Source organism: Glycine max, chromosome 12 (genome assembly GCF_000004515.6).
Source record: "Glycine max cultivar Williams 82 chromosome 12, Glycine_max_v4.0, whole genome shotgun sequence".
In the NCBI taxonomy this organism is placed as follows: domain Eukaryota; kingdom Viridiplantae; phylum Streptophyta; class Magnoliopsida; order Fabales; family Fabaceae; genus Glycine; species Glycine max.
In genome coordinates, this window is record NC_038248.2 from 31025094 (window position 1) to 31044023 (window position 18930).

The window sequence follows — 18930 nt, forward strand, 5'->3', positions numbered from 1 at the left end:
AGTCTTTATGCGGTCAATATGAAGTTCATACTGTTCCTTGTCCTCTAAGTTTGGCAAACCTTCATTTCTATGGCTTCTTGTACGTTGTTTGTGAGTCTCAAATTAAATTAATCATGTGGTTTCTTCTAGGAAATATTAGGTCCCCTGTTATGAAAATTGGCTCCAAGATTCTTGGGTAGGACTCTAAGGTCAACACAATTTCCTCCAAAATGTGGAAAGATATAATTAGCTTACTGTTAGACAAGTAGCCTCAGATATCTTAAGAGGGGGGGGGGGTTGAATTTAGATATTACAAACTATTTCCCCAATTAAAATTCTATTTCACTTTCTATTCAAGTTACAAATTCCCTTAACAATGAACTTCTTAAATATTGATTCAAATAGAACAATCTGAATATAAATATAAAACAATGATAAATAAGAGAGTTTAAGGGAAGAGAAAGTGCAAACTCAGATTTATACTGGTTTGGCCACACCCTTGTGCCTACGTCCAGTCCCCAAGCAACCCGCTTGAGAGTTTCACTATCTTGTAAAATCCTTTTACAAGTTCTGAACACACAAGGACAATCCTTCCTTTGTGTTCAGAATTCTTTTACAATAAGAGAGCCTCGGTCTCTTAATCCCTTAGAGAATTAGAAAGAGAAGAAGAATGAATCTCTCTTGAAAGAGATAGATTTCACAATCTGAGCACTCAAATGATTCCTTAATGAATTGCAATTGAATTGGCCAAGGAATTCTTAAGAGGATAAAATTATTTTGCTCTTTGAGAGAATAAACACTTGTTGTTCTGAAAAACTCTGAGCAAATTCGTGTTCTAAGTCACATATATATAGACCATTGGTGGTCTGTAAAAACCTTTTGAGAAGTTGTGACTCTTAGAAATATTTTTCTGAAAATCTTTTCTGGTAATTGATTACAGGATTTGTGTAATTGATTACAGCTTTTAAAATTTGAATTAAAATGTTTATTAACTGCTGGTAATCGATTACCAATATTGTGTAATCGATTACATAGTCTAAAATTTGAATTCAAATATTTAGTAGCTGTTGTAAAGCATTTTTGGCCACTAGTAATCGATTACATCCTCTGGTAATCGATTACCAGAGAGTAAATCTTTTGAAAAACACTTTTTAACTTAAATTACTTGGCCAAACCTTTTGCTATATCAATTAGGAATTCCCTTCCTAAAATACTAGTGATCATCTTGATGTTGTTGCTTGTTTTCTTGAATCATTATCTTGAATTTAAACTTGAAAAGCCCATTTGCATCATTTGCATCAAATCATCATGATCATCATCAAAACACCAAAGGCATTTGCTTCTACACTTACAAAATCAGCATAGTGTGCTACTATGTTACTGGAAAATTTCATATTCCGAAGAGATTCCCTTGCATAGGTATGTCTTTTATCCCAAAAAGGAGCAGAAAGCACATGCTGGCCATTTATGGGTAAAACAGTGGTGTCCTTTGTGATGGTGACCTACAAAGACCATGCAATCTTGGCAGATTAGTGTCTGCACAAACTCCATCAATATACAAAGGTGAATTTGGCCATATCATTCTAGGAGGCTGATAGGAGTTGCCCCATTTGTAATAATGACCAGGAAGATGACAACTTCCATTACCAGAGGATTTAAAAATTGTGAAAGAAGCGGAAAATATGATCAATTGAATATATATATATATATATATATATATATATATATATATATATATATATATATATATATATCATAAAAAACAGGTTATTTCCTATACATATTGACCCATACAGTTCAAAGATTTTTAGAGCCAACTCTATATGTGCAACTCTGGATTGGTGGCCTCCTAAAAAATGTAGGCAAACGATTGCTGATGCAATCCTACCCTTCAAAGCTATTGGATAGAAGACTCGAAGAGGATTGGGCTAGAACAACTAAAGAAGGCCCTAGGGTTCTCATGAACCTCAGGATATTTTTTTGAGCCCATGGGCCAAGGTTGGGTCCACTCTTCTTTGTAAATATTAGAATAGGTTTTCCTTCTTTTTTTGGGCCTTGTATTTTGGTCATTCTAGTAGTATAGGGTTTTAGCCTTGTATTTTAGGGCATTTTGAGTAGTCTTTGTAGTAGGGACCTTTTTGTATTTTTATGTATTTTGGCATGGGGGTGAGCTTAGCTATTAGAGGGGTGTGTGTAGCTAAGCTCTAGCTTCTCATCTCAAGGAGGTGAGCTTAGCTATTAGAGGGGAATGTGTAGCTAAACTCTAGCTTCTCAAGGAAGCTTCTCAAGGAGGTGAGCTTAGCTATTAGAGGGGTGTGTGTAGCTAAGCTCTAGCTTCTCAAGGAAGTTTCTCAAGGAAGCTTTAATTTAGTTAGTGACCTAGCTATAAATAGAAACATGTGTAACACTTGTCATAACTTTGATGAGTTAGAGTCTTGTGAGACACACTTCAAAGTTTAACTTTTCTCCCTATCTTTCCTTCATTCCCACACCACTTTTTTCTATCTCTCTCTCTCATTCTCTTCATCCATTGAAGCTTCCTCTCTAAGCTTCTTACCCAATACACTCTCTTGGTGGTGAAGCTTCTTCTTCCATGGCTTATTCCCTAGTGGATGGCGCCTCCTCTCACCTCTTCTCCTTTATCTTCCGCTGCAACTCCATGGTTGAAAATCACCATTGAAGGACCTTATTGAAGCTCAAAGATCTAGCCTCCATTGAAGCTTCTCAAGCAAGCTTCCATCAAGTGGTAATCAGAGCTTTACCTTCATTAATTTTCAGCTTTACCTTCTCCTCCATTGTTGTTTCTTCATTTTTCTCCATGTATCTCCTCACATGTCTTGTGCTAAATGTTGTTAAAATTATTTTTTAGAATTTCCACCGATTAAACTTGATATAGAAGCTAGATTTGATTTTCTATGGTTCAAATTTCTTGTTCTTGTTCTTGAACCATGAATTGTGTTGAGTTTAGGTTCCTTTGAGTTTTGTTTTGCTATTTTTTGTGGTTGAAACCTAAACCATAAAATTCTTACAAAAACATTAAAGTAGAAGAAAACCTCAAAAATCTAGAGTGACTTGTTCACCTATTGTAGTTTTGTCATAGAAGTCATGTCTAGTCATGAAACTTGTCACATAAGATTCTTTATGTTGTGCTGAATTTTATTTTCTTGTTTCTTTGTCTAACTCATTTGTTCATGAGTGTATGAAATTATTTTATCTTATTAGTTGATTTGAGTAAAATCTTGCATGTTAATTAGTCCTTAACATGTTCATGCAAAATTCTTAGAGAGTCTTTGATTGTGAACCTTTTCTTGAACTTTTAGGTTTCCTTATGATTGTTTCTATTGTGAATATGAGTTTTGGTGATTGAATTGCTGGCTAAAATTTTGATCCTAAGTGAATATTGAACTCCTAAAACTGTGATAAACAAGCCTAGTGAGTTCAAGATACATAGGAAGGTTGAAATTATGCCTAAGGCAATCAATATACCATGCTTAAAATATTTGAAGTCTGAAATCGCTGGTACTAGCAGCTTGTAATACGAACTTGTAAAAATTACTGGAAATTGGTCACTACGAATTTTGAGCTGAAATTTTTACTGAATTTCCTAGACATCTAGAAAAAATTAGAAAAAAAGAACCAATTTATTTGGATAAAATTAAAAAATAAGAAAAATCACACAAGCTGGCAGGAAAATTAGTTTCCAGAAAAAAAAAGTGAAAGGGAAGTGTGCTTGTTGTCTTGGCTCAAAATTTGTTCTATAATTGATGCCTATTTTATACCAATCTTAGTTCTGAAATTTCAATTGAAAAGTAGTGTAAAAACAAGTGCCAAAACTATAGGTTTCTTGAGTCTTTTTTTTTAGTTTTGTTTACTTTACTCTAGAGCCATTCTAGATTTCTCTTTGAGTCTTGGCTTGCTTTTATGTGCTTTTCATTGCTTTAATTGTTTAATAATCCTTGAAATTTTTTCTTGTTAAAACTATATTGGTTTAGCTTTCATTTCATTTTTTGGTCTTTGGTTATTTCATATCTCTTTGTTTCCTTGTTTGTGAGTTGCCATATAGGGAATTGGAAAGGAGGATTGGTGTCATCCCTTGAAGAATTTGAGTCAAGAAGCAAGGGGCCAACCACCTTAAGAGCTATTGGAATAAGAAGCACTAAAAATTGAGTGAAACACTAAAGAGAGAACAACCACCAAAATTGAGGACTTTTTTTTGTAACTTTGTAATTGACAATTTACTTACCTTCATTGCTTTCAAATTTAGTAACAAAAAGACCTTTCATTGGAAGTGTGTTGGGAGCCTCCAATAGGTTACCAAACTTCCATTTGTGTGTAATAATTTAAGGAAAGTTTCCATTAGGATAGTGAGTGTTTTGTTGAGAACCTTAAATGTGGTCATCCAAACTCTCTTAGGATCTGCCTAGTTTATATTTCTGGCACTTTAATTTTTTGCTTACTTTCATAGCTTATTGTCTTTACTAGTCACTCCTAGTTTATCTTGTTATTGCATAATACTTTCTTCTTGCTTATCACGCTTATCTTGAGTTCTTTTGAACCCTAGATTTTACCTTTTGAAAACCTCCAGTAAGAAATTACCACAACTTAGGAACCAACATGAGTCACCATTCATCTAGTGTTAATGGTGAGGGTACTAGTTATAAGGACCCTCTATCTAGAATCTTAGATGAGTTGAGTTCCCTCAAGTTATGGAAAGAAAAACTAGAAGGAAAAGAAAAATTAAAAGGGAGTGTAGAAATAAATCAAGATGAGAGGGAACAAATAAGGGAAGAAGATAGAAGGAAAATACTAAAAGAGTTAAGAAAAGAAAAACATGCTTCCTATAGTAGTCATGACTCTTGCAAGAACCTAAGTGAAGAACTTCGTCACTATTATGAAGGAAGGCATAGGTCACATCTTAGACCTCATTCCCATAAAAGAGAAAAGGAAAAAAAATCCTAAAGAGGCTAACATTAACCTCCCAAACTTCCATGGAAAGGACAACGTATAGACTTACTTAGATTGGGAAGTAAGGGTAGAGCAACAACTTAAAAGGAAGTCTACTTCAAAATCTTATGGCTCTCACATCCAAAGAAAGAAAAAGGTCAAAGCATCTTAGGGGCGGCACCTTCTATGCCTAAAGATGATAAAGGGAAGACAATAGAAAAGCAACCCCCTAAGGCTAGTATGCAAAAGAAGACTAGCTCTATAAAGTGCTTTAAATGTCTAGAAAGAGGACACATTACATCTCAATGCCCCACCAAGAAAACCATGATTATGAGGGGCAGAGACATTTATAGTAGCCAAGATGAGGTTACTACTTCACCTTTCTCTGGTGAAAGTGAAGAAGCAAAAGGGGAAGAATCTAGTGAAGAAATCTAACCCCAAGAAGACGGACAACCTTTAATGGTTAAAGAGAAGTGTAAGGAGGTAAGTGTCTCCTCCGAGAGGTTAGCTAATAAGGAAAGTCATTTTGCAATAAAGACAAACATTAAAGAAACTTCCCCTCTTAGATAACCTCCATATCTTCTCCTTTGTAAAAAGAAACTTGTTAGCATTGCCACACCTCTTGGGCTTGAGGTTATTCTTCAAGGAAAGGGGTTGTTGGATGAGGGTTTGGTTTGTAAGAGCTTAAATCCTTGTGCTTTGTTGGTGCCCAAAATAGGTATTATTAGGCACCAAATCCGTAAAATAGGTGATATGATGAATGTGTTGAGTGGTGTAACCCTCTTTTGTAAAATCACTCATGCACCCAACATCTTCATGAGTCGTGTACATAGGAACTCATTAGGTAGGTTTGTCCACTCTTCTTTGTAAAAATTAGAATAGGTTTTCCTTCTTTTGGGCCTTGTATTTTGGCCATTCTAGTAGTTTAGGGTTTTAGCCTTGTATTTCAAGACATTTTCAGTAGTCTTTGTAGTAGGGACCTTTTTGTATTTACATGTATTTTGACATGGGGGTGAGCTTAGTATTAGAGGGGTGTGTGTAGCTAAGCTCTAGCTTCTCATCTCAAGGAGGTGAGCTTAGCTATTAGAGGAGTGTGTGTAGCTAAGCTCTAGCTTCTCAAGGAAGTTTCTAAGGAAGCTTCTCAATGAATTTTTTCAAGGAGGTGAGCTTAGCTATTAGTGGGGTGTGTGTAGTTAAGCTCTAGCTTTTCAAGGAAGCTTTTCAAGGAAGTTTTCCAAGGAAGTTTCTCAAGCAAACTTCTCAAGGAAGCTTTCATTTAGTTAGTGACCTAGGCTATAAATAGACACATGTGTAACACTTGTCATAAATTAGGCTCTTCATCATGAGGGATCCAGGTTGAGCATATTAATAGATTTGGGTAGGAAAAATTCACCAAATTGATAGAGAAAAATCTAAAATAATACATCTTAGGCAAATAAGACAGACTAGGTCCCAACATTATGACATTCTAAATTTCTTTATCTTCATCTTATCTTTTATTTTTCTTATCTTTTACTTATCTTATCTTTCTTTATCTTCTATTTTCTTTTATCTTTATCATCTTTTAATTTAAATATTTTGTCTTCTATTTTTATCTTTAAATCTTTTCCTTTTCTTTTAAATCTTTATCTTATCTCCTATCTTTCTTTATCTATTATTTTACTTCCTTATCTCTTGCTTTTAAATTGGGTTTGCATCAATCTAAGTATAAACAAAGTTCGTGTGGATTTGACACTCGGACTTCTAAGTACTAGATTACTTATCACAAAATTGGTACACTTTCCAATCGGTTAACAAGTTTTTGGCGTCGTTGCCAGGGACTTTGTTACATATCCCAATTTGAAAGCAATTTCTAATTATTTTGTTTTATTTTTTAAATTTCTGTGATAACCTGCACGATAGTGTTCTCTTATCTTGTATGCGAGGTATAGTTGCAAAGGAAAAACTTGTTCCCTTGGACCTAGAGATCGAAGCAACTTGCAAAAAGAACAATGCCGCAAGGAAATAGAGGGAACAACTAGAAGTGCAAAGCAATCAAGAAGAGGGAGGACTTTCACCATCTGAACTATCCTCTCCCTCTTTTACCATGAGTCCACATCCGGTCTTTGAAGAACGCCTCTTGGCAGAAGACTGTCCATAGAGGATGACACTAGAGGACTACTCTAATTCCACCACACCACAATACTTCACCAGCATAGCCCGACCAGATGTGCAGGCGGCCAACATCTCATATCCCCATTCCCTCATGCAGTTGATTTAGGGGAATCTATTCCACAGACTACCAAGCGAAGATCCATACGCACATCTGGCCACATACATCGAGATCTGCAACACAGTAAAGATAGTGAGAGTACCTGAAGATGTCGTCTGCCTCAACTTATTTTCTTTCTCTTTGGCTGGTGAAGCAAAAAGATGGCTTCACTCATTCAAGGGGAATAGCCTGCGGACATGGGACGAGGTGGTGGAGAAGTTCCTAAAGAAATACTTCCTGGTGTCCAAGACCACAAAAGGTAAGGTGGAAATCTCATCCTTCCTCCAACACCCTAATGAATCGTTGAGTAAAGCACTTGACCGCTTCCATGGATTACTCCGAAAGACTCCTACACATGGGTTTAGCGAGCCAGTTCAGCTCAACATTTTTATTGATGGCCTGTGACCTCAGTCCAAGCAGCTCCTCGATGCCTCAGCCGGTGGGAAGATCAAGCTGGAGACTCCAAAAGAAGCCATGGAGTTAATAGAGAATATGGCAATCAGTGATCATGCCATAAAACTTGAATTATCAACAATAATTTCCAACTTAACTGCATTTAAATTTTCAAAGACCACAAACCTTACAAACAACACAACATATCATATTTCCACAAATAAATTGAAATCTAAGTATGCTACCATTAATTGAGGTCATGTCATGATCATAAGGGGATTGAAATTAACCAAAAATGTAGAACAAATCTTTTTTCCCTTTTTGTTTCTCTCTTCAAATCCACCCAAAAGCACACATGGCTGCACCTCATCAATCTGAGACGAAAGAAATTTATATTGTCAAACCACTTTCTCGATATCAAGGTCCCAAATTTCGATGGATGGTTCCTTTCAACCAACAACTATGACGTTGCTTGTGATCATAATAAAAATATTTTAAGCTAATAACATAAACCAAACATTTATCAACTACATACCAAGTAAAATTTTAAACAGAAATCGAGGATTTCATTTAATTTACTTTTCTAGCATCAAATATGATTCAATCAAATCATATAACGAATTCATTTTTAAGGAATTATACAGAAAAACCCAAGATAAACCAAACTTCATGAAAATTTGGGTATCCAGGTCCCCGTTGACTTGATGTTTAATGTTGCCTTATTTCACACAGTTTATCCCACTCCACACCTTTGAACCAAGGGTGAGCCTGCTATATACAAAAAGTATATTAAATATATGACAAAAAAGAAAGAAAGCTGAGACAACATTATGACCATATATTAATAATAATAATAATTAAGATAAATGAACACCTTACCTTTATTTCATTGGCCTCATCTGCAAATCTTAAATGATTTCTCCAATGAGATGCAAGAAATTATTACCATTTAATCAAAAGAAATTAAGGCAATTAAGGATGGTACCTTTTTGCATGTGGTTATTGGGTCATCGGACAAAGATGGAGGGTAACCAAGTATTACTAAAACAAATATACATTACTGCTGAATTAAATGTCAACTAACCATAATTGTTTGTTATGAATATACAATGAAAATGTTTAGTTTCAAACAAAAATATTCCGATGTTATCTACATTTTTCTAAACTCCATGTTTTTAATCAGGAGAAAATATGTTGCCCATTTGTTGCGAAGTGTTACCATGGCTTCTTTATCTAATGGCGTCCCATCACAAAACCACTGCAAAATTGTCAATATCAAATTACTGACGTACATAAAACATTGAATTAGACTATGATATGAAAGTAACAATTAAAACCTGTTATGGTAAACATACCCTATTCCATTCATTCTTCAAACTGCCTCTCACTATGCACCACATCCAATGCATGACATAATATCCACACTCATAGCCTCCGGTTTGAACATGACACTAAATGCAATATCAAATGCATTTACTAAAGCTAGTATTTTCAAAGTAACACATGGCAGTAATTGGAGATACCTATTCATGAAATAATGGCATACCTTTGGTTCAATCCACCGAGGTACAAGTTGACCTGGCTTTCCTTCCAAAGTAGTGGTTAATGTCCTCATTGCACTAGTTTCAAAATAAGGTTAACGTATATAAGATAAAAATCATTGTGTTTATATGCCACAATTGGTATAGATTAATTGACTTCATATTTTAAAAACTAACTTGTTAATTGTAGGCTTCATGTTAACATCAGGCTTCTTTCGCAAAGAACAAAACCAAACAACAACGTTGTCCCGTGGACACAGAACAACAAGTTGCAAATGTGCCCTGAACACGAAAAACATTACTTAGGCAATTATAATGCACATGATATCCACACTGCACCGACATGAATTTCACTTACTGATTCAGGTAAGATCCTAATTAGATTGGTCCTTGTGATTCCTGGATCCATGTTTCAATGTAATGTTGACATTCTTCACGTCTGTCCTTTGCATTGTGTATACACTAAGCTTCAAGGAAACCATACAGTGATCCATAACCTAAGCTTGTATTCCAATAATTCATAAACCTATTTCAAACATTTAACTTAAATATTGTTAATGGTATATTGTAATGAACATTAATTATTAGTTAATAAATTAAACACCTACTATACCAAATTTACTAACATCACCCACAACTGTAGTATTGATATGTTCAAACATTTGTCACCTAAAATTATCTCAGTTACATCTACGTGTGTGATGAAAAAGCCATCTTTGACATTAGGTATCCCAAATTTCGCCCCATCCCACAACAACTAAATTGGATTTTGGTAAACATCAAACAAATTCTTCACCAATTCTCCCAATGGATCAACTGCAGCCACAACATTGTCCATTTTAGCAGATGCAACCGATTTAGGCAAACGCTTCTGTGAATCCTACATGGTTAATGAAAATATCAATAACAATTAGTTTTATTTAACAATGTGTCTAAAATTAATATTCGAAGGGAAAAGAAAAAACCTCATCAGATACATGTTTTACAAGATGTGTCGGCCAACCCATGAATGTGCCAACAGCCTGCCTCACAAACTGAAGCTCTGATGTCGAAAAAGGGAGCTAAGCGTCACCGTGGTAAACTTTGACAAAACTCACCCTAACCACATCATCCGCATAAGGGATGTTATGTATGGTGGACTAATTGTCATACAATTTTCCCAATGCCACTAGTTGAGTAGGCTGCTCACCAACTACGTACAAGCTCATAGTATCCATATGCACATCAGAAGGCTCACTAACTAATGGATTTGTGTCAGCTTCAGCACAACTCCCCTTGGTGCTCATATGTGCAACTAATACTTGTATATCCAGTGCCTCAAGTGGGGGTGAGTGTTGTGATGCAATTTGGGATAACTCTAATTTTATTGCTTGTTTCAACTCTTGTTTAATAATCTCCAAACTGCATTTGTTTTCCTTTTCTACCTTCTTCCTCCATGCTTCTTGTAGGTTCTTGTTTTCATCTTCTACTTTTGTCCGCCACTTTTCCTTTAGATTACCGATGATTTCAGCCAATGTTTTTTGATGGATTGATGCAGAGGAAGTGTTGGAGTCACATGATGCGTGTCCAAAATATTGGATGATTGTCACACCTATCCCCGCCACACGTACACGACCTGGATGCTTTGGCCGACCAATAGTAGTGTTCAATATGTCATCACGACCATGCAGAACAAAGCTTCCATGTGCATTTGTTCTTCTAAAGAGTCATGTGAACAACAAAAAATGAGTTTACAATCCAACATAGGTTCTTATTCTACAATAAATTAAGTCGGACTGTGAAACGTGGAGGTAGTTACGCACAGTTTTGTTTGATATTTCTTGGGTCGCTATAGAGGTCATTTGGCTATATCACTTTGTGCGGGCCATCTTTCACTTCACATGTCTTGAAACGGGGGATGGTGGGTCGACACTCAGTGATGAATTTTCAATAAACTCAGCTTGGTGTTCTTGTGTCTTCCTTTTCTCGTCCATTAGTTTTTTTTTTCAAGGAGATCATAACCCCCACGAGACATAAGTCAGTCATTGTATTTTTTAATTTCCTAGGCCTTTTTCCGTATTGCCTTACAAAAAAACAAAAACATTTTTGAGAAATTAGTAAATAAATAAATGATAAACAAATTCAATTTTAAATACAAAACTACATAAATAAACCTACCAGTTAGGGATTTGGGGGCTTTTTGCAAATTCAGCCCAAGTTCCTGCATCAATACCATACTTAACAGAAGGATCATCTTTTTGTTGACCGTCATTGTCAGCATAAACATATTTTGTCGTTAGGGAGGACTTAAATTGTCTCTATTTAGTAGCGATCGTCGACATCATCTTCTTTTTGGCATTGGCACCTTTAAGGATGTCAAGTTTGCCCTCCAAATCGAAATTGTTATGTATCAGTTAGTGAATAATCTATTTTTAAATTAATTAAACAAAATTGAATACAAATGTCAACTTAAATATGCACTTACCAAAATGTCATCCCATACTACGTTCTTTAAAGATTCTGGTACATCATTCCAATTATAGTGGAGAATAGGAAGTTTTTTCTCGCGCTACAGCCCCCAAATAACTATAGAACTTTTCTTTATGGGGGTCTGATCCTCTCCCAATGGTCGGATTAACGTTAACTGTTGGTCATGGCTGATCCAAACTTCGAAAAGTCAACCTTCTAAGCCAGGTGGATTGTCTACTCCTCCAAGATGTAGCCTCCGAAGGAATATCTGAATATGGAAGGGACCTTGGGGGTGTTGCCATGAGTCTGTGCAAGTCAAAGAAATTGAGTTAGCACATAAATGTATTCCAATTATGAGATGTGTTATATACATTACTTTGTTTATACACAGTTACGTAGGAATATTCTCCCATAAACCTTAATCATGATCATTAGGATTTGCATGTACATCATCCTCCTCATCTTCCCCATTTATCAAATGCATTTGTTGAGAGAAAGTCAACATCTTGTTGACATCAAGTGTTGAACCATCAATACGGTCACCGATACAAGTTGTTCTCCCTTGTAGAATCACTGACCCTCTTGAGTCGCACGGATCTTGGACATAAAACACCCGACTAGCTTGTGATGCCATGATGAATGGGTCGTCATTGTAACCAACCTTTTGAAGGTCATCCAAAGTAAATCCCATTTTGTCTTGACGTACTTTGGTATTTCCATTAACCCACAAGCACTTGAACACAAGCACTCTAAATTCACTGTAATCAAGCTCCCAAATAACTTCAATGACTTTGTAGTAAGCCATGGACGCTTGAATCAGATTGTTATCTGAAGCACTAGAAAAGTGATCTTGATGCAATCCTACCCCCAAGGGTATTGGATAGAAGACTCTAAGAGGATTGGGCTAGAGCTGCTAAAGAAGGCCCTAGGGTTCTCATGAACCTAAGGGTAGATTTTTGAGCCCATGGGCCAATGTTGGATCCACTATTCTTTGTAAATATTAGAATAGGTTTTTCCTTCTTTTGGGCCTTGTATTTTGGCCATTCTAGTAGTATAGGGTTTTAGCCTTGTATTTCAGGGCATTTTGAGTAGTCTTTGTAGTAGGGACTTTTTTTTGTATTTTCATGTATTTTTGGAATGAGGGTGAGCTTAGCTATTATAGGGGGTGTGTAGCTAAGCTCTAGCTTCTCATCTCAAGGAGGTGAGCTTAGCTATTAGAGAGGTGTGTGTAGCTAAGCTCTAGAATCTTTAAGAATCTTCTCAAGGAAGCTTCTCAAGGAGGTGAGCTTAGTTATTAGAGGAGTGTGTGTAGCTAAGCTCTAGCTTCTCAAGGAAGTTTTCTCAAAGAATCTTTTCAAGGAAAGTTCCACTTCTCTCCCTTTTTTATTCCTTCAATTTGGTGCTCCCCCTTTCTCTCTTTCTTTTCCTCCATTAAATCATCCTCTTCAAGCTTCTTATCCAAGGCACATTCTTGGTGGTGAAGCTCCTTCTTCCATGGCTTATTCCCTAGTGGATGGTGCCTCTTCTCTCCTCTTCTCCTTTGCCTTCCGCGGCATCTCCATGGTGGAAAATCACCATTGAAGGACCTCATTGAAGCTCAAAGATCCAGCCTCCATAGAAGCTCCACAAGCAAGGTTCCATCAGATTTGAATGACCGTCAACACTAACCCCACTGTTCTGCGTGCTACTGTTTCCATCTTGTGACTTTGTGTAGAAAGAATAATGATTGATATCATATCCCTTCCAAGTTGGAACATTCAGATTTAGACCAATAGCTAACAATTTGAATGTCTTCGAAGCACTGTCATCTGCGAAGATTGTTTGTCTAAACCAGTTGATGAAACTTCTATTGTGCTTTTGCAACAACCTCATCTTGTTCATTTTTCGATGAGTATTTATGACATGTTTTTTGTGAGCATCTATGTATGGGATGACCTTTGATGTGTTGTTCAATACATATAGATAAGCTTGTGACAGCTGTTGGCAATCCATGGTTACAACATTGAATCCTCGTGTACCCCTACCTTGAGTCGTGGAGTCATGATGACTTTGAGGAGCCCCGACTGGTGTAGTGGTATTTATATACTTTGAACAAAATTCAATAGCTTCTTCAACAATGTATCTTTCAACAATGCTTGCTTCTGGTCGATATTGATTCTCTGTATATCCTTTCAACATCTTTATGTACCGCTCAACCGGATACATCCAACGTAAATAGACAGGCCCACAAAACTAAATCTCCTGCACAAGATGAACTATTAAGTGAATCATGATGTCAAAAAATGATGATGAAAAATACATCTTCAATTCACAAAGGATGATGGAAGCCTCATTCTCCAAATTATCCAATTGTTGAAGGTCAATAACCTTGCTACAGATAGCATTAAAGAAAAAACACAAGCGAGTTATAGTAAGCCTAACTTTTTTAGGAAAGATACCATGAACGGCCACTGGCAAGAGTTATTGCATTAACACGTGACAATCATGAGATTTCAAGCCAACCAATTTCAAATCCTTAACTGACATAAGGTTCTTGATATTTGAAGAGTATCCTTGTGGGACTTTCAAATTTTTAAGACAGTGAAAAAAACTTTTCTTCTCTGTCGTTGACATTGTGTGACATGCTAGGGGAAAATACGTTTGGTCACCTCGTGAAACTGGATGTAGCCAGTCTTGTATACCCATGTCAACCAAATCTTGACGACAGTTCAAACCATCTTTTGTCTTGCCCTTAATGTTAAGAAGGGTGCTAATCAAACTATCACACACATTTTTCTCGACACGCATAACATCCAAACAATGTCGTACGTGTAGATCGCACCAGTAAGGAAGTTAAAAGAATGTTGACCTTTTCTTCCAAATGTTATTCCTAGACGCATCCCTTTTTTGTGTCTTACCAAAGATAGTTACGATATATTTCAGCTGATCATAAACTTCGTCTCTAGCTAAGGGTTTAGGCGCACTTTCAATCTCATTCTCTCCATTAAATGCTTTCTTCAATAGTCGATACGGGTGATAAGGTTTCAAAAATCTTTGGTGCCTTGTATATACTGTCTTATTTCCATGTTTCAGTTGGATGTAACTCATTTTTTTCTCACAAATAGGGCATGCGTGGTGTCCTTTCACACTATATCCGCTCAAATTCCCATAAGCCGGAAAGTCATTAATGGTGCAAAATATCATTGCACGTAACCTAAAGGTTTGTTGAACACTCTCATCATACACATCAAACCGTGTACCCATAATTTTCTCAAGTCTTCAATCAAGGGAGTCAGATAGACATCAATATCATTTCCTGGTTGTCTTGGACTTGCTATCATCATAGACAACTTAATGGATTTTTGATTCATACACAACCAAGGAGGAAGGTTGTAAATCATTAGCAAAACAGGCCATGAACTATGGTTGGTGATCAAGTTGCCAAAAGGATTCATTTCTTCTGAAGCAAGACCAAGCCTTAGGTTTCTTGGATCCTCTCCAAATTTCAGATGCAACCGATCAATTGTGTTCCATTATGGAGAATCAGTTGGATGTCGAAGCAACCCATCAATTATTCTGCCATCTGCATGCCATCTAAGGTTTTATGCATCGTCTGCATTAGCAAACAATCTCTTAAACATTGGTATTATTGGAAGATACCAACAAACCTTTGTTGGACTACTGTTGTTTCTGGCTACATCATCACTGCATTGGCCATTGTTTAGTTTGTAGCATGACACCCCACATGATGCAATCCTCCCTAGGAAGGGACCAGTCACTAGAGCCATGAGCAAGAGGCTCCAAGAGGATTAGGCTAGAGCTGCTGAAGAAGGCCCTAGGGTTCTCATGAACCTCAGGGTAGATTTCTTAGCCCATGGGCCAAGGTTGGGTACAATTATCTTTGTACATATTAGACTAGGATGTCATTATATTTGCTCCTTGTATTTTGGGCTCCATAATGTAGGTAGGGTAGTTGTTCAGCTTTCGGCAAGTGTACCGAATCGCACAAGTAGTATAAAATGGTAAGAATCGAGTATCAAACACTCAGGGAACTTGTGTTATTTGGTAATCTATTTCAACAAATAGGTGTCTGGTGTGTGTAAATGTAATTGTGAATATGAACAGGTGTATAGACTATCGATGCAAAAAGAAAGAAAATCACGCGAGAGAAATGATGTGTAAAAACAAGTAGAGACACGTTGGTCTTCCTAATAGGTGCCTGATGCTAAAAAGATATTCTCTATCTAACAATGCTCATGTGTGCTTATGGTGTCTCCTGAGATACTAAACCCCGATTCCTCATGATAGTTGAGCCTAATCCTAATCAAGCCTCGTCCACAAATTCCTCTTGTAAGACTAAACTCAACCAGGACCGCATTAAGACACACATACTCAACTAAATTATCGCACCCCGATTCCTTGTGAAAGCACGACAACTCAGCCCTGCACTATCAAGGACTTTAGAGTCAGACCAGTTTCTACTGTTGAATGACCCTAACAAAGCATGCATCTACATGATCAAGGTAAAGGCATACTGGAATGAAAAGCAGATAGCACAAAGAACACACAAAACATCATCAAATAGATATAAATATATTTACATCAGGTACTTACAGGGAAGATCCAACAGAGGATTTAGCTTTCCATACCAGGAAGCCTTCTTAAAAACAAAGAGAAGAACAAGATGAAAGATTGCAAAAATACAAGTGCTGAGGATGTCTCCTTCACCTCTAGGATCCCACAATCACTCACAAACTCATCTCAAGCTCTCATACCGGCTCCTGCTTCAAGCTCTAGTCTTTGCAGATCTTCACACAACAAAATCTCTCAAAACTCTCTGGAACTTGGACCTTTCTCTCTCTAGAAACCCTAGACATGCAAAGCTCTGAATCCCAGTCCAAAATCCCTTCATAAAATCTGATTTCAGGCTTAAATAGGTGGCCTTGTTCGTGCTCCTGCGCTTAGCACACGTATGGACCGCTTAGCGCACGTTAGTGATTTTTGGCTTAGCGTGCCTTTCTCGCTTAGCAGATGAACTGAAGCGGTGTGCTTAGAAAGATGAAGCGGTGCGCTTAGCGAACCTGTACAGCTCATCTTCATCTAGAGTCTTCCTCACCCTTAGCCCAAGAGTGTTGTGCTTAGCGGACGCTCGCTAAGCCAGCAGTTTGGCTTAGCGAGAAGGTGAAAAACAACACTTTCCAAAGCTTGCCTAATTAACCTGAAATTGAGAGAAAATGATTATTAAACACACAAAATGAAAATACTAAGTATTTATTACCTATACTTAGCAGGCAATACTTATAACACTACAAAATAACCATAAATTGGGAGAGTTTGATACAATTTATACAAGTTTTATACACAAAAGTTAGTCATTTTCACCAACTAACAACTCCCCCAAATTTACAATTTTGCTTGTCCTCAAGCAAATAGAGAACAATTCACTTGTCCTCAAGTGACAATGACATGCAGTGACTCTATACAAAGGTGTATGCTACAAAGTTACTGATTGCATGATAAGAGAATGGAGTAAAATGCCCTTATCACTAGTCTTTCACAAGGTATGCAGTTATCCAAAGAGCAGAATAAAATGTAACCTGAACACAAATAGATGAAGTTGGGCATAAGACAGATATCAAGGAAAAAAATTTCCTACGCCGTGGCAGCCAGCCGTAGGCCGGCTGAGGTCTCCATCGTCCAAAAAAAGCGATTCTGTCAAAAGTTTTTTATTTTTCAAGTTTTATTCACTTATTTTTCTTAACCTACCAATTTTAGCTTTCATAGTTAGACTTTGAATTTTTGTCTGAAATATTTTGTGCTATCTTCTCATCATTTTATAAGGTTGCTCACAAAATTTCAAGTCATTTGGATATCATTTGAGGGTAGTTGTAGTTCAAACCTACACCTTTATTTACATGACAAGGCAACTAGTTGTGTGGATGCTGAATGTAGTGTATGACTAGAGGCAATCCATCTGACTTACAACCCTTTGATCCTGGGATAGATAGGACATTTCACAAATTAGTTAGGCATCATTTTATACCTTTTGATCATTCTGAGCATTCCATAACTGGTGAATCTGTGCATTCTATTATTGGTGATTTTGAACATCCTGATCTTGAGCATTATAATTTTGAGCATTCTGATTCTCAGCATTCTGATTTTGCACATTCTGAGAACATGGCACAACCTCCACCCCGTGAGAGGACTCTAAGGGAAATGGCTGCACCTGATTTCACCTACGAAAGCTTGTGCATCCAATACCCTGATGAGGATGTCCCATATGTTCTTAAAACTGGACTGATTCATTTGCTTCCAAAGTTTCATGGCCTTGCAGGTGAAGACCCGCACAAACATTTGAAAGAATTTCACATTGTCTGCTCCACCATGAAACCCCCAGATGTCCAAGAGGACCACATATTTTTAAAGGCTTTTCCTCATTCATTAGAGGGAGTGGCAAAGGACTGGCTGTATTACCTTGCTCCAAGGTCCATCACGAGCTGGGATGACCTTAAGAGAGTATTCTTAGAAAAAAATTTCCCTGCTTCCAGGACCACAACCATCAGGAAGGATATCTTAGGTATTAGACAACTCAGTGGAGAGAGCCTGTATAAGTACTGGGAGAGATTTAAGAAACTATGTGCCAGTTGCCCCCACCATCAGATTTCAGAACAGCTTCTTCTCCAATATTTTTATGAAGGACTCAGTAATATGGAGAGAAGTATGATAGATGCTGCCAGTGGTGGAGCCCTTGGAGACATGACTCCTGCTGAAGCCAGAAATTTAATTGAGAAGATGGCTTCCAATTCCCAGTAGTTTAGCGCCAGAAATGATGCCATAGTCATTAGAGGAGTGCATGAGGTAGCTACAAACCCATCTGCATCATCTGAAACTAAGAAGCTTGAAGGCAAACTGGATGCATTGGTTAACTTGGTAACCCAGCTGGTCTTGAATCAGAAATCTGTTCCTGTCGCAAGGGTTTGTGGTTTGTGCTCCTCTGCTGACCACCATACAGACCTTTGCCCTTCCATGCAGAAACCTAGAGCAATTGAGCAGCCTGAAGCTTATGTTGCAAATATTTACAATAGACCTCCTCAACCTCAGCAGCAAAATCAACCACAACAGAACAATTATGACCTCTCCAGCAACAGATACAACCCTGGATGGAGGAATCACCCTAACCTCTGATGGTCCAGCCCTCAGCAACAACAACAACAGCCTGCTCCTTCCTTCCAAAATGCTGCTAGCCCAAGCAGACCATACATTCCTCCACCAATCCAACAACAGCAACAACCCCAGAAACAACCAACAGTTGAGGCCCCTCCACAACCTTCCCTCGAAGAACTTGTGAGGCAAATGACTATGCAGAACATGCAGTTTCAGCAAGAGACCAAA